The sequence below is a fragment of the Euprymna scolopes genome, chromosome 17, assembly GCF_053919585.1.
Source record: "Euprymna scolopes isolate OS-2025 chromosome 17, ASM5391958v1, whole genome shotgun sequence".
NCBI lineage: Eukaryota > Metazoa > Mollusca > Cephalopoda > Sepiida > Sepiolidae > Euprymna > Euprymna scolopes.
This window is the reverse complement of record NC_136498.1, coordinates 67,466,714-67,482,304: the sequence shown is the minus strand read 5'-3', so window position 1 is coordinate 67,482,304 and position 15,591 is coordinate 67,466,714. Positions and strand designations below refer to the sequence as shown.

The following is a 15,591-nucleotide window of genomic DNA, read 5'->3' as shown; positions in this document are numbered from 1 at the left end:
TGTTGTGGGGGCAATAGAGGGCAAATATAAATACAGTGGTGTAAGCAAGTGCAACCAGGAAGCACATAAGGTAAATTAGGGTCTTCCCTGGAGATATCCCTACCACACGGAAAGCCATCTTTAATGTAGCACATATTCCATACCAATAGCGATCTTGGGGGTCAAATTTAGATGTTAAGTTAGAGTATTAATTATGAACTCATTTAGGGAAGTGGTCGGCTCTATACCAGTTTCATCTCTTGCAATTGGGTTTCAACCTCTGGAAGGTTGGAATGTAGACTCTTGATGTTAGAGAAGGAGACATGGTAGTAGGGGGTAACGTTGGAGGATGGGGTTCTAGGTTTTGTTGTGTTTTTTCTCTGGAGATAATTCATGTTGAGGTTTTGGGATTTGTGGAACAGGTCGACAGGCTTGGTTAGAGCAGGTTAGAGAGGGAAAGTAAGAGAAAAAGACAGTAAATTTTTTTTTTTGTAGCACATAAGGTAAAGCTGTAACAATTACCCACTAGTATGGCATTGAGAGGCCCCCACCAGAAACTACTGCATGGTTCAGAATCCATTCACCAAATGGCAATACAGCAGCCCCAGTAATTTGCACCTGCTGATAGGACAGCCTCCTTAGTGGTTAATCCAAGGTTCGAGTCCCTGACTATCAGGTGGATAACATCAGCCCAGATGAAACGTTTACCTTTTGTTGATTTTATTGTACATTTATGTCTTATGTTGATTTTATAAAAGTATTTTTTACATAATGGCTTGAATTAAAGTTCCAAAATGCGAAAGTCAACAGAACATTAATTGAAGAACCCATATTGTATCAAAGCACTTACTGTTGATTTTATATGCTGACCTTTCAGTTTGTGCTGTGATAATGGCTTTGCTAGGACTATAAATTATGATAAATAGTTAAACCAATAGAAAGGGAGTGAATATAAAAGCAATGGAATTTTATATTCCTTATTCATACCTTCCTGAAGACTTTTCACACTTGCTTGCTAAAAGAGCACCAATTGTACCAATATCGCTTGGCGTTGTCAATATATAATCTTACCAACAAAGATGGTGGCTGTCATTTAATTAAAAAAAAGTGCCATCATACAAACTAACTAGATACCTGGCATTCGATCCTCATTTGAAGTGGTTACTATGTGTTTTGTACCGTTTCACATTAATTCCTCAAATCAATGGGGGGGGGGAGGTAACATTCATTCCTCAAATCGAGGGGGGGGGGGAAATCGAGGTTTTGTTGACGTGTTAGACAACAAATAAATAAATAATATCAAGACTTAGCTCGACACAAAAAATATTTATGGGGTTCATTTTTGGTCATCTTTTAATTAATATTAAATAATCTCAACTTAAAAAAAAAAATTGACACTTCTGAGAAATGGGTATCCATAGAATTTCAGTATCTACGTAGTTTATTGACGGAGAATCTCGAGCCAGTCCCAGAAATTATCAAAGCAGTTAACAATTTGAAAACCGTGGGAAAGAATTTCAAATCGTAAACGCCTTTGCCCATTTCCGGGATTGACTAAATTCTCGGTCAAAACTCTGGTCTGCTTACGTAAGTACTGAAATCTACTAGATGCCCATTCTGGTGATATAGTTGCTTGAACAGTAAAGTGAATTGTTCGTTTGGAAGGAAAATTTTTTTTTTGTGTTGACATGGTGTGTCCAGTTGACGCTATCTTCGCAAGTGAATCTGCGGTGGTGCGTGCATTGTTTGGATGGGCGCTAGTTGCGCATTCGTTCTTGTTGAACGATGAGTGTGATTGCCGGCTGTCAACGAAACTTCCAAGTTGTGAGTTTATCAGCGTGCGTGGTGCATCTCAACTCGTATTGTTGATTCAACTTCTTCCTATGTGTTGATAGGGATGTCCTGTAATTGTTTCTTTGTTGTTGCGTCTGCTGTGCGGGAGAGAATGTGTACAGGCCTATGTGATTTTGCTCCTCGCATTTGTTGCAGGGTAATGTCAGGAAACCATGAAAAATGTTTGTCGAGCTTGAATTTTTTTTTTTTTTTAAAATTCGGTATGAAGTCGACAGCTCCGTGTTTGTTTTCTGCCGAGGGGTTTCGTCATTGTTGTTTGTAGTAGTTATTCCTGTCGGTAGTGGTTCACTTGTTTTTCTTTGTTGAAAAGTTCGTTTTTTTTCTTTATCAAATAAAACGTGCGTCTCGCTCAAAACAATTAATTTCAAAAAGGTAGGGTCACCATGCTTGTTCGTTTCACGTCTCGTCGTGGTCGGTGGTTTGTTGTGAACTTGTGGCATAGGAGGAAATGCGTGTTCCTCTTGCATTCGGGTGTCCCCATTTTGTAGCGGTCTAGGGTATAGAAGGAAATGCGTGTTCCTCTCGTGTTCGGGTGTCACTAATTTGTGGTGGTAGTGAAAAATAGGGAAAATGAATTGAATTGAGAAAGAGACGAAGTACGTGTTAAATTGAATTAAACGAACTAGGATTTATTTCGTGAAGAAAAAAAATGAAAGGAAAGGGTACTACACGTGTTTAATTTGGCATGTGTCTCTCGCTGTTAACTGGTGAGAAGGAAGGCCTATAGTTTGGTGTGCATCTCTTGTTGTTCGCTGGTAAGAAGGAAGGTCTATAGTTTGGCGTGCGTCTCTCGTTGTTGGCTGGTGAGAGGGAAAGTTTATTGTTGTTAGAGAGAGAGAGAGAGTGTGTGTATGACTGTTTCGTTTAAACTCATCCATTTCATTTTAAAATAACGGGGTCACCATCGTTTGTAGAGGACTAGGATATATAAATTCTTATCCCATTACAAAATGAAATGAATGGAATTGAAGGAAACAAAAACTCAATTGATGGATAAGATAAACATGTCGCTTATTTACTGTTGAAAGAATGAATGTTTTAGATATAACACGTGTTCATGTCCGCGCGGGTGTAACCATCGTTTGTTGCGGGATTGGTAGTATAGAAGGAAAAAGGAAATGTGTGTTCATCTCACGTTCGGGTCACTATCGTTTGTTCGCGCGTGGGAAGATAAGTGAGTAATGTAGTGGAAAATGGGAATGATAGTCCAGCGTGTAGACAAAGAAAAAGATAGAGGGTTGGCATCAGTTAAACTGTGCGCCATGTTAGTCGTCAGCTACGCGGTGGTGTCCTCTGGCACAAGTAGTAAATAGAGAGAGAAAAAGTGAGAATGTCAATCCAGTTCATGGAGAGAGAAAGCGTATAAAGTGTACGTACTGTCTGTTGGCTTCTGGTCCCACATAGTAGCAAGTGCCGAAAAGGCACGCTGTCAGTCCGTAGAACGCTCAGTTAGGAAGCTGGTCTGAAAAAGGGCTGGAAACAGCTTGTCTCTTGCTTTTATACTCGTTTCTGGTGGATTTCCTTTGAAAGGGGAAGTGACGTTGTCCATGTGTGCGTTTGTATGCATACATGTGAGTACATGTGTGTACGTTAGCGTGTGTATATACACCTGAATATGAGTGTATGTACGCGAACGTGAATATATGTAAGTGTGTGGACATGGGCGCGTATGTATATGACAAGTAATATAGCTTGAAATGTGAACGCATGTTTTTGTGTGAGACTAGAAAAGGCTCGCGCAAATACCTCTAACAAGAAAAAAAAAAAAAAAAAAAAATTAGAGTGGTCAGTGTTCTGTTGTTGCGTACGGTAACATTTACCCCTATTTCAAACTGATATAAATTATTGCACGATAAAAATAATAAAATTCGGTTTTGATAACATTTATTTGTTATATATGTGTTTTTTGGCCACTTATGTGTCAGGAAATGAAATTCACTCTAATGCAAATGCATTCGAGTTCTTTGCAAAGAAGCCAGTTATTTTATTAGTGGTTATAAAAAATAAAAAGAAAAGCTTCGTAACCTTTCGAAATTTCAAAGAGGATTTGGGAGCATTTATTAAGCTATAGAATTTCAGTCTTTAAACATAGCAAATTATTTGGCACTTGTCTATAATTGGGCCTTAAAAAAGAAATTTTACAAGAAAAATCTGCAAAAAAAAACAAAACAAAAACACAAAAAAACTTTATAATGTACATACTTGCATGAAGATGTCATATTCCAAAAATCACGTAAATCGATCAAGTAGTTTTTTTTTGTTTTTTTTTAATTTAAGAAAATCAAATATGTCACATTTTCACGAAGAATTGCTTCACGCCATCTTGTTTGCATCTGATACGCTACTAACGACACCTGTTTGCGATTGTCGGAAATATAGGATCAACAAGGGCATACAATCAACAAAACCCTTTATTTTTTTCTAAAATAACCACTTTTTTATAATACCATATAATAAATTAACTCATTAATAAATAGATTGACTTCTTTTAATAAAGAGAATGTTGAAAACACTGGGTTTAAAAAAAATGTTTTCAACATTTAAGAAAAAAGGTTTTACCATTTTTATATTCTATTTAAAAAAAACTATTTTAGACATTCTTTTTAGGAAAAGAACTCGTTATGTTAATTTATTATTTTGTATTATAAAAAAAGTGTTTGACATTTCAGAAAAAAAAAAAAAAAAGAAAAAGGGGTTTGCCATTATTGTTTCCAAGTCGATTGTCTGCCCTTGTGATCCTATATTTTCAACAATTGCAAACGGGTGTCGTTAGTAGCGTATCAGTCGCAAACAAGATGGCGTGAAGCAATTCTTCGCTAAAATGTGTCATAATATTGATTTTCTTAAATAATAATAAAAAAATACTTGATCGATTTACGTGATTTTTGGAATATGACATCTTCATGTAGTGACAAGTACGTACATTATAAAGTTTTTTTTCAGATTTTTCTTGTAAAATATTTTTTTAGGCTCAATTATAGACAAGCACCAATTATTTTAATTTTAAAAGACATTTCAAAATGGGGTAGGGTGAATTAAAACAAAACAAAACAAAAAAACCGCTTGTCTAGAATATTATATTTAGTTTATTGGAAAGAGCATAACATTTCACATTGAACCTGAAAATATCGTAAAAATTGAACCAATAGAAAAATTGATAGATTTTTGAAGTGAAAAAATTGAAAATAATTTAACTCGTAAAATTCAAGTCATTTCATAGGTGTGTCAGAAATTTCGTGAAAATAATGAATAAATCCAGCCCATCTTTCCAAGCTCATAACTCCTCGAAAAATGTAATTCAAGCTCTAACTTTTCTTTTTTTTCAATTAAAAAGGAGCAAGGGCCAAGGTTTCATTAAAAAAAAACAAAAAGTGTTTTTTTTTTAAAAAAGGTTTTAAACTTCGGACTTTACAGGTAAATTTCTAAAAAACGGTACTTTTTTGTTTTAAATTTGAATATTTTATTTATTGACCTTTTCTCTTCAATTTGTTATATCTAAGACTTTGGTACATAAATTAATTATTTACTTTTTAATAGACATTTCAAAATGGGAGACGTGAATTATTCGACCCCCTGTCTTTCCAAGCTTATAACTCCTCGAAAAATGTAATTCAAGCCCTAATCTTTTTTTTTCAATTAAAGGAGCAAAGACCAAGGTTCTATTGAAAAAAAAAAAAAAAAGAAAAAACAAATAACGTGGTTTTAAAAAAAAGGTTTTAAACTTCAAACTTTACAGGTAAAATTCTAAAAAACACTACGTTTGTTTTGTTTTAAATTTGAATATATTATTTATTGACCTTTTCTCTTCAATTTGTGAGTAAATTAATTATTTACTTTTTAATAGACACTTGAAAAATGGGGGGGGGCGTGAATTAAAAAAAACGTTTGTCTAAAATATTATATTCGGTTTATTGGAAAGAACATAAAATTTCACATTGACCCTGAAAATATCGTAAAAATAGAATAAATAGAAAAATTGATAGATTTTTAAAGTTTAAAAATTGATAAATATTGAGTTCGGAAAATTCATTACTGTCAAAAAAAATATTTCTATTACTTTTAAAACAATTTTAATAGTTTATTTTGGAAGTATAATCCATAAAGAAAATAAACAACCCACTTTTAACAGAGAAATTACGAGAGTTTTCTATTTTATTCGCAGTTTCGTGTTAGGAGTGTCAAAAATTCCTACAAAAATTCTGATACACCTGGTCATTTCATTACGTAAAAAAAAAAAAAAAAAGGCTGCATGAACGCGCACAGGCACTTTGTAAACACTTTTTTTTTTTTTTTTTTTTTTTTTAAATAAAAATATTTCTATTATTTTTTTTAAACAACTTTAATAATTTATTTTGGAATTATATTCCATAAAGAAAATAAACCCACTTTAACAAGAGAATTTATAAGTTTTTTATATTTTATTTGCAGTTTTGTGTTAGGGGTGTCAAAAATTCCCAAACAATTCTGACACACCTAGTGATGACAAGTATGGTAATTAAAAAAAGAAATAAAAATCCCCAATAAGCTTTGAGAGAAAAAAAAAAAAAAAGTTTCGAACAATTGAAATTTTTATTTTTGAATAAAAAATAATTATTAAAACAAAAACAGTAGTGTTCTCGTCGAGTAGATTTTATTTTATTCAAGAAAATAAAAAGGTACTCATGCATGCACTTATTGAGCCGTGCTGAAATAATGACATTATTTAGAAAGCCATTCTTAACATGGGGACGAGAGGGTGTTGTGTTGTGTACCTATTCTGTACTTTCACCTAACAGTTTTATAAAAACAGGTATCGTAAAATTTTAATTAAATTAGAAAATACTATTTCAAAATAGCGCGGATCAATAAGTGCACTAACACCAAACAACATTTCACTGCGTTTCGATCGACGACATTCCATGAGAGGTAGGTACACGCTAAAGCTTTTTGTTTATCGCCACAAGTGCTAATTTGGACTTGCACCAATTTTCCTATTAATAATTACCTTTAATCTCCGACAAAAAAAAAAAAAAGTAAAAAAAAAAAAGAAGACCCCCCGCCCCCCCCCAAAAAAAAAACAGAAAAATTATAATAATTCGCAAAGCGCAAAGTTCAAGCCAAAATAAATAAAAACTAGGCCACACACGCAAAAATTCTTTCCTTGTAAAAATAATAATTGCTCCCTAAGTCGAACTGCGTACAACATCGGAGCCGATGCGTATTTCGCTAGAGGGGTCCGGTCCGGTAGCACTCATGTACGTCATCCGAATTTTTTTAACACTTTATATCTGGTGTCTTTTAGTGACTGAATTACAAAAATAATGTGTAAAATGTTAAGATCGTATGCCTAAAGTATCTTTTAATTCAATAAAATTACCTTAACGATTTTTTCGTCCTAAGCGATAAAAAAAAATGTCTCGATGAGCTACACAAAATACCTAGAACGTAAAAATGAGTGATGAAACTAAGTCGGGTAGTGAAATGAATTATTTTTGGTAAAACTTGCGGAGAACACTCTATTTTACGGTTTTAAAAATGGAACGGAAATTTAAATTTCATTCCGTTTTAAATTCGGCACACTTTTACATTACGTCCAACTCACCGTTCACATTCGACAGGTCAACTTTTATAGGTTTTTGGGTATGCTGACAAAGTTGAGGGATGTCTATTCCGAAAGCCGTTCTTAACATGGGGATGTTGGGGGTGTTTATTCGCTGTAAGCATACACGAAAACTTATAAAAGTCGACATTTCCAATGTGAACTGTGAGTCGGAGTAATGTAAAAAATACCAAAAAGCACCAAATTGGCTTTTTCGTTTAAGAAAAAAAAAAATCACTTATTTTGATCGAGTAGTAGTTTTTTTACTTATTTATTTTTTACAGCGGAGAAGCACGTTTTTATGAGAGCACGTTGAAGTCAACAATTATGAAATTTATCGAACATGCCACGGAGATAACTGCAGTTAAAGCGCCAGCGCCGCTCTCTCCCCATCTTTAATACTAAAAAAAAAAAAATCGAACCTTTTGCTCGGTATAACAAATTGTTTTTTCGCTGTAAAAAAAAAATAAATAAATAACTAAACAAAAATAAAAAATAAATAAAATAATAAAAAAACTACTTCATGAAATTAAGTGAATTTTTTTTCCGGAGAACTTCGTTCCATAACGGATACGTACAATTCAAACTTTTTTCGATATTTTCATTTTTTTAGTCTTAATTAAACTGTACAAGTATCCAAAAAATATTTCGTTTATATATAAAGAAAAATGGTAAGACATCATGAAAGTGGACCCTACATAAACGAATGTTTTTGCGTAACGACACTAACGATTCTCCTTGTAGAACTACGCATGCGCAAGTTTTATTTACTCATTCTTCCATTTTTATTTTTTTTTACTTAAATTTTAATAAAATAAATTATTCATTTTCTTTGAGGAAAATTGATAAACACGCGTGAAAAAAGTTGTGTACTTTAATGTTAATGCCATTCATTTCCAAATTGTCCAAACTAATAAATTTTCTTTAACTTGAATAAATTTAGTTGTTTCTTTCATTTTTTCGTGAGGGTGTCCATTTTTGAACGCTATTATTTAGAAATCTATTACTTAAGATGGAGAAGGGAGGGTGTTTTATAACTATTCTGTACTTTCACTAGGCACCTCCAAAAGTCACCACAGGATTACCCCCCTATATGTAACTTTATTATAAATTAATATTAACATTTTTTTTTTTAATTATAACTAGTTTATTTTGTCCTTATTGGACAAAAACTAGTTATGATTAAAAAAAAAAATTCATCGTACGAAAATAATGAAATTGCGAGACGAAAATCGTGTTTACATAATTGGCATTTTAAAATCACGTTCCCATGTAGCTATTCCGAACGTGAAAACATACCCGTGTTTAATAAATCTAGCAAAAATCAACTAATACTCAGATTTTCGTGAAATTTTCGATACTTATCCATTTTAGAATGAAATTACATATAAAATGCAGTTTCTGTAAAATATACGAGGGGAATTTTTTTAGTGCGTGTCCTCCCCTTATATTTATTTTTTTTTCGAAATTTGAATAAAATATATTTAAATCTATGGAAATTTCTATATTATGAAACATAAGCGTTCAAATAAGTACAACATTTATTCTTTGTAAATTTAAATACGCATATTAAAAACTTACTTTGAAGTTGCAAAAACAATTGCATTTTAAAAAAAAATTTATTTATTTATTTTTTTTTACAAAATAGCATTTTTTCTAATTAATATATACTATAATCAGTTGAATTGAAAAGAATGTGTTTAATGTTTTTATTATTCCTAAAAATTAATTAAAAAAAGATTAAAACGAACGAACCAAGAAAGAATAGTTACCAGAAAATATGAAAAAAATGATAAAAATAAATATTATATAAGTAAAACTACAAAAATAAGTATATATGCACAAATTTGCGCGGTAGATAATTTGCCCTATGACTGTCGTGAAAAACAAAATTTGTCAATCATTTTGGGGTACTAGTGCAGAGTGATCCGGACGTAAATAATAACGTTATTATTTAAAAAGACATTCTTAATATTGGGAGGGGAGGGTATTTTGTACCTATTCTATACTTCAACCTTACAATTGAATAAAAAAAAACAACTTTAATTAAACTTGGAAATACAATTTAAAAAAAATAGCGCGGATCAGTGCACTCTTTGCACTAGCACCCATTTGGGGAAGTAGTTGCATTATTCTCGTCCGACTTTTTACATTTCTTCGCAGCTTTCAAATCTGTTCTATAAATTATAATCGGAAATATTCATGTCGATATTGATCTTATTTTGGAGGACCAAAACAAACGCCATTTAAATCAAAATAATCTCGGGGAAACAGTAGGTTAGGTACAGTTTAACAGTTAGTAATTAAAATATTTTGGTCGATATATAGAATCTTTCTAACTAAAAAAAAAAAAAAAAAAACCCTTTACGATGACGACTTTTATAGTTTTTTTTGTATTACTTACTCAGATTCGAAAAAGTTGTCAAAAAAACAAATATATAACAAATAAATGTTATCAAAGGCAAGAGAAGTTACTTTTCTACCTAACTGGATATGTTTTTAATGTTTTTATTCAATGTAACATGTTTATTCAGCTCGAAAAACAGTGTTTACCGATCTATTGGAAAATTTAAAATGGCGCCCGAGTCTCTTTTTGACACGGTAAGTTTGGGAAAAGGAGTTAAAAATAAAAATATGCAAAATACTGTTAAAAACCCACCGAATATATGTCAGCCTATGTCACGGTAACATATATTGAGCGAGTTTTTAACCGTATTTTGTCTAGTTACCGTGTCAAAGAGAGAGTCGGGCGCCATTTTAAATTTTCCAATATATCGGTAAACACTATGTTTTTCGAGCTGAATAAACATGTTACATTGAATAACACGGTAAGTTCGGGAAAAGGTGCTATAAATATAAAACTAGACAAAATACTGTTAGAAACTCGCTCAATATATGTTACCGTGACATAGGTTGACATATTCGGTGGGTTTTTAATAGTATTTTGTCTAGTTTATTATTTATAACACCTTTTCCCAAACTTACTGTGTTAAAGAGAAAGCCGGGTGCCATTTTGAATTTTCCAATATATCGGTAAACACTATGTTTTTCGAGCTGAATAAACATGTTACATTAAATAAAAACACGAAAATATATCCAGTTTGGAAGAAAAGTAACTTATCTTACCTTTGATAACATTTATTATATTTGTTTTTTTGACAACTTTTTCGAATCTATGTGTACAGTAATACAAACCCGTAATTTCTTCATATCATGAAAACTATTTCTCTGCGCTACTTTTAAAGTATATATTCGTTTTCAGCATCCTCGAATAAACAAACCCAAAGTTGCCAATGTAAAGTTTTTTTTTTTTTTTGAGTTGGAAAGATTCTGACCCACTTTTTTTTTTGTTACCGTAGGAAATTCGAAAGTGATTTTAAAATAGCGATTAGAAAATTTCAGACGCAAATTATAAAGACCAAAGATCGAATATTATGGTTCATTTGGAAGAGCAGGTTTTATGCCCGCTACTTATCACAATCAAGGATTTGTGTTCTATAAGGTGTAAAGGCAACCATTTAAAATTTTACCAAAAAAAAAAAAAAAAAAAAAAAAAGGTAAATATTACACTTCGCTACAACAGACCACCGACCATTTTAATTTTAGGAATCGGTGTGTTCTGTTGTGCGTAGCATAATATTTACAAAAAAAGTCTATGAATATAAAAAAGATTTTTTACTTATGCTATGAATATTTTCCAATTTTAAAGTGGTTTTCTCTTAGTTACGTTTATTTATTATTTCTACTGTATTTTCATAATAAATTCAAAATAAAATTAACGTTGAGTGCATTTGCATGCTATACTTCATCTTTTCTACCCATGTCAATGAAGGAGAAATCCTTCTAGACGAAGGCAATTAAAACTTTTGTCCCGTCCCAATCCAGAGAGCCCCCCCACACACACACTTAAAAACCGACATTGTGTCTTCCCTCGCCTTTGCCGATTTGACAATATTTCCTTGTCGGTTTATTTTAAGTTTTTTTTCAAAATAGAAAACATTTCCCTAGTTTATAAGGATTTCTGTCTCAAGGACAGAAAAATTAGAACTGGTTGATACATTAAAGTGTACTATTTCGAAATGTAAATAAACAAAATCAGCAGACGTAAAAAAAAAAAAATATTAAAAGCAAGCATTTCTTTAAGTCATATATATTTCTTATTTTTCATGAAATGTTACAAAAACAAAGAAAATAGGCACAAACAAGCATTTCTTTAATTATAAATGGTTGTCTTATGTTAATTTCAATAACGTAAGATCAATCCTGGATTGTGATTGATGGCGGGCATAAAAATGTGCTGCCAGTTCATTTGTGAGCTAAAGATAAAAAAATATCGAGGAGCATCAATTCTTTTAATCTCATCGCAAAAAATGATTAAAGATTAAAACTTTTTCAATGCATAAAATGTTTCAAGCATAAATCTAATCATTTAATAAGCACAAATAAGAATCCGCGAATAAAAATATTTATTTTCGATAGGAATTTTTATGAGCAACAAGCGACGAAAAAGAACAATCAGGATATTTTCTTTGTTGCTAACTTTAAACTAAAGAAAAAAAAAATGTAGGAAAGAAAATGGATAAAATAGACTAATTTTTATGTTTGCGTCGACATTAAAACAAACCTGTTTAAAGATTAAATTTTTTATTCGATCTTTAAAGTAAAAAAACAAAAACAAAAAAAACTAATAAATATAAAGTCGAATGTAAAAAAAAAGCTTCATTAAAAAAAATCGTCAATCTAAAATTTTCTATAAAATTTCTAACAAAAATGTCTTATTTTGAAATTGATTGCAAAAAAAAAGCTAAAAACCCTAAAAAAATATAAATTTAACCAGTTCCAAATAAAAATTAATAAATTTAATATTTAATTATTTTAAAAATTAACGAAAAGTTGATTAAAATTTAGATTAAATCGCTTATTTACAAAATAGAGATTTTGACGTTTCTACACACTATTTATGGCGAGATTACGGAAATCATAAAACTGAAGTTCACATAAAAAGAATGGTATCTACTTATTCCTCGTATTTTTATAATTATATAAAAAAAATTACGAAAATCGATAAGGTAGTAAATTATTTATTAAAGAAAATAAAAATAGAATTTAATCAAAACGATCGTAAGACACAGGAGAGTTAAAAAGGGAGGTAATTTTTCGTTTCGATTTAAACAAGATGGCCGCAATTTTTCACCGGCTAACACGAAGTTTTTTGGTACTAGCGCAGAAAGTGATCCGGACGTAAATAACGTTATTTAAAAAAAGCCATTCTTAACATGGCGAGGGGAGGGTGTTTTGTACCTATTATACTTTAACCTTACAATTGAATAATAAAAAAAAAAAAAACTTTAATTAAGCTTGGAAATACGATTTAAATAATAGCGCGGATCACTCTGCACTAACACTTTTTTTCTTTTTTTTTTTTTTTAATAATTCAGCAATATTTAGGTAATTTCGACTGCATAGGTTGGAAGCCACGATTATAATTTATTAGAAATGACAAAAAAAAAAAAAAAAAAAAAAAAAATCAGTAGAAACAATCTTTTTTAAATCTCAAAATTATCGACTACAAAATTTCGATCTAATAGTGTAGAAGCGCCGAAATTTTGTTTAAAGTATGAAATCGAAATCTTTTAAAAACTTTTCCGTAGACGATAATTTAAGCAGATTATTTTTTTTATAAATGAATAATATATTCTACATTTCTGATATATATATATATATATATATATATATATATATATACACACACCCAATTAAAAAGTGTTGTTTATTACTTTGTGTCTGACAAACTAAACGCCGATTATCATTAAGAAAAAATATATAGAAAAAGGGGGAATAATTATTTGACTAAAATTTAAAGATCGTTCACCAAATGTTTTTTTTTGAAGCGGCTTAATGGATTTTATGTGCGATGTCTGAAAGCAAACATTCATTTTGTTTTGTCGTCTGCTGGTCTTGGTTCAGCTGTCGTTAACCGGCAGCCATGACAAAAAGAAAAAAAAAATTCTCTCCTTTTCACACCCATTTTCACACGCCGGATTAAACATTTACAGAATAGACAAACAAATTTCGGTTTCAATGAAAAATATCCCAAAGACCCTCGAAAACAATTTTCTGAAATTGAAAATAATTTTTTTTTTTTTTTTACATTCTCAAATATTTTCTACGAATCTTATTCTAGTGACTTTCTAAACGATAACAGTTCACTTACGCCTCTGTATCTAAAGTAGTTTTTTAATGTCTAAACTTTTAAAAGCATACATTAAATAGACGTTTAGATTTACTAAGACTGACATAATAATAGCTGGTTTGGAAAAATAAACAACACTAGATAAGGATCATAAAGGCCGTCAGAAAAATGGAAGTTTGTAATTCTATTTTTTATAATTGCCGGACATCATATTAAAAAAAAAAAAAAATGGCTGGTTAAATAGATTAGTTTTAAAGGTGGTCAAACCATAAATATCCTAGTAGTAAAATAAACAAGCGAGGCTTACTTACTTCTCGGGGAAGATGTTGTTGCTCATAAATCTCGCCTATCTTGTCCGGATGAAAAAAGCGCGCTTAAAAGGAAAAATGGCTACTGAAGGAAAATCTTACTGAGCAGACGACATTGCTTTCGTTCGTCAACCTTTGACCCAAAGTGACGCTGAAAACACGTCATATGGCGCGAAAGCGATCCACGTGGTCGGCTTCCCTAGAAACGACTCGGCCGTCAAATAACACACACTTCTCTTAATTCTACCACATCTACGGACTATAATTGTCGCATATTAACCATCAAGACAGGTTTAGAAGACAAATTTAAAAAGTTTTCTATGTAAATATCGCATAAATTTTACCATAAAACGGCTACGACGAACGGGAATGCGTGCGGAAAATAAGCGAAAAACAAGACGCTTTCAAAACAAACGAGCGTGTTCGCCACGTGCTACATAGGACGGAAATGTAGCGCGAAGAGAAAGGGGACATCGATGTCTGACAAAGTAACAACCTATTACAAATAGAATTTAGCGAAAAAAAAAATGATTAATTAAATAAATGTTATGTAAAAACGGCGTAATTTTTAGTCATTTTTATGAGGTTTCCAAGTTTTGAAGTCTTGGATCTCCGTCTCTGCGGTTCGTAACAATACTTCAAAATGGACGCATTCAACCTATTGTTTGTTAGTGAAAGCGCCATCAGGCGACGACAGTAGCAGTTAGCAGCCAGCGATGGGTGGGTAACTCCAACGGACTTTTTCGTCGTTTCTGAATGGCAGAAGCCGGAAAAATGAAAGTTTGACTAAACATGTGTTGCTACTTCGTATCAAACCAGATTTTAAATATAATTATACTCCATGGCAACGTTGACAAAAGAAAATAATGGGAACAAAATAAATTTTTCTGAATTTTTTGACTAATGGAAACATTTATTTTCACCTGGAGGTGATTTTTTATCCTTCTTATACTTTTTTAAAAAGGTGTTAATATTTATGGATTTTTTTTTTCCAATTCGAAAGTTGTTTTATAAGTTTTTGTTCTTAATAATAAAAACATACAATCTGCCCCTATGACATTTCTTGGAAATGCAGCTGTCAGTCTGTGTGCGCAGAGGCCCATGAAAAGCAAGTTGATGGTCTGGGTGTGTGATTGTATACCATTTGTTGAAGTTTTGTTTTTCCCCTCAATGTTCTTTGCGTGTAATCTTGTGATTATTTTCTGTAATTATGACCACATAAAAGATAAAGACGTGAGTTGGTTTAGGCTGTGTGCATCGGCGTCATTGTCTTCACGGCACGCCGTATTTTGACGCGGGGAGTGGGGGCACTCTGGATGTGACGCAGGTGAGAAAGGTCGGACAAAAGCAATGCTACCGGGAAGATTTTGAAGTTGAGCACACAAAAATAAAATGTAATATTCAAACTTAACAGATGATTTATTGCTACTTGAGGAGCAGATGAAAAAAAAAAAAAAACCATAAAAAAAGACGAAGACAAATAACAAAGGTGGGGGGAAAGAAGTACGGCTTGGAGGAGGCAAGCCGACATCAGTGCGGGTGGCAGCGTGCAACTGGCGTCGTCAAACGCACCCCTCTATACGTTCACCCCTGGCACCCTTCTCACAAGTAGGAGCAGGCCCTCTCTTCTTGTAAACCCACACAGGAACACTAACATATCCACTACTAACCCTTGTACG

The 15,591-nt window shown here is 32.0% G+C and overlaps 1 protein-coding gene across 1 annotated transcript in view; it reads right to left on the bottom strand.

Annotated features, from left to right (window-relative positions):
- Positions 1 to 13,980, bottom strand: part of LOC145296767 (uncharacterized) — a 242,404-nt gene extending 228,424 nt beyond the window's left edge. Inside the window, exon 1 of the mRNA XM_080142821.1 lies at positions 13,916 to 13,980. The gene's annotated coding sequence lies outside the window, so the exon portion shown is untranslated. The remainder of the gene's footprint in view (positions 1 to 13,915) is intronic.
- Positions 13,981 to 15,591: the final 1,611 nt, after the last annotated feature.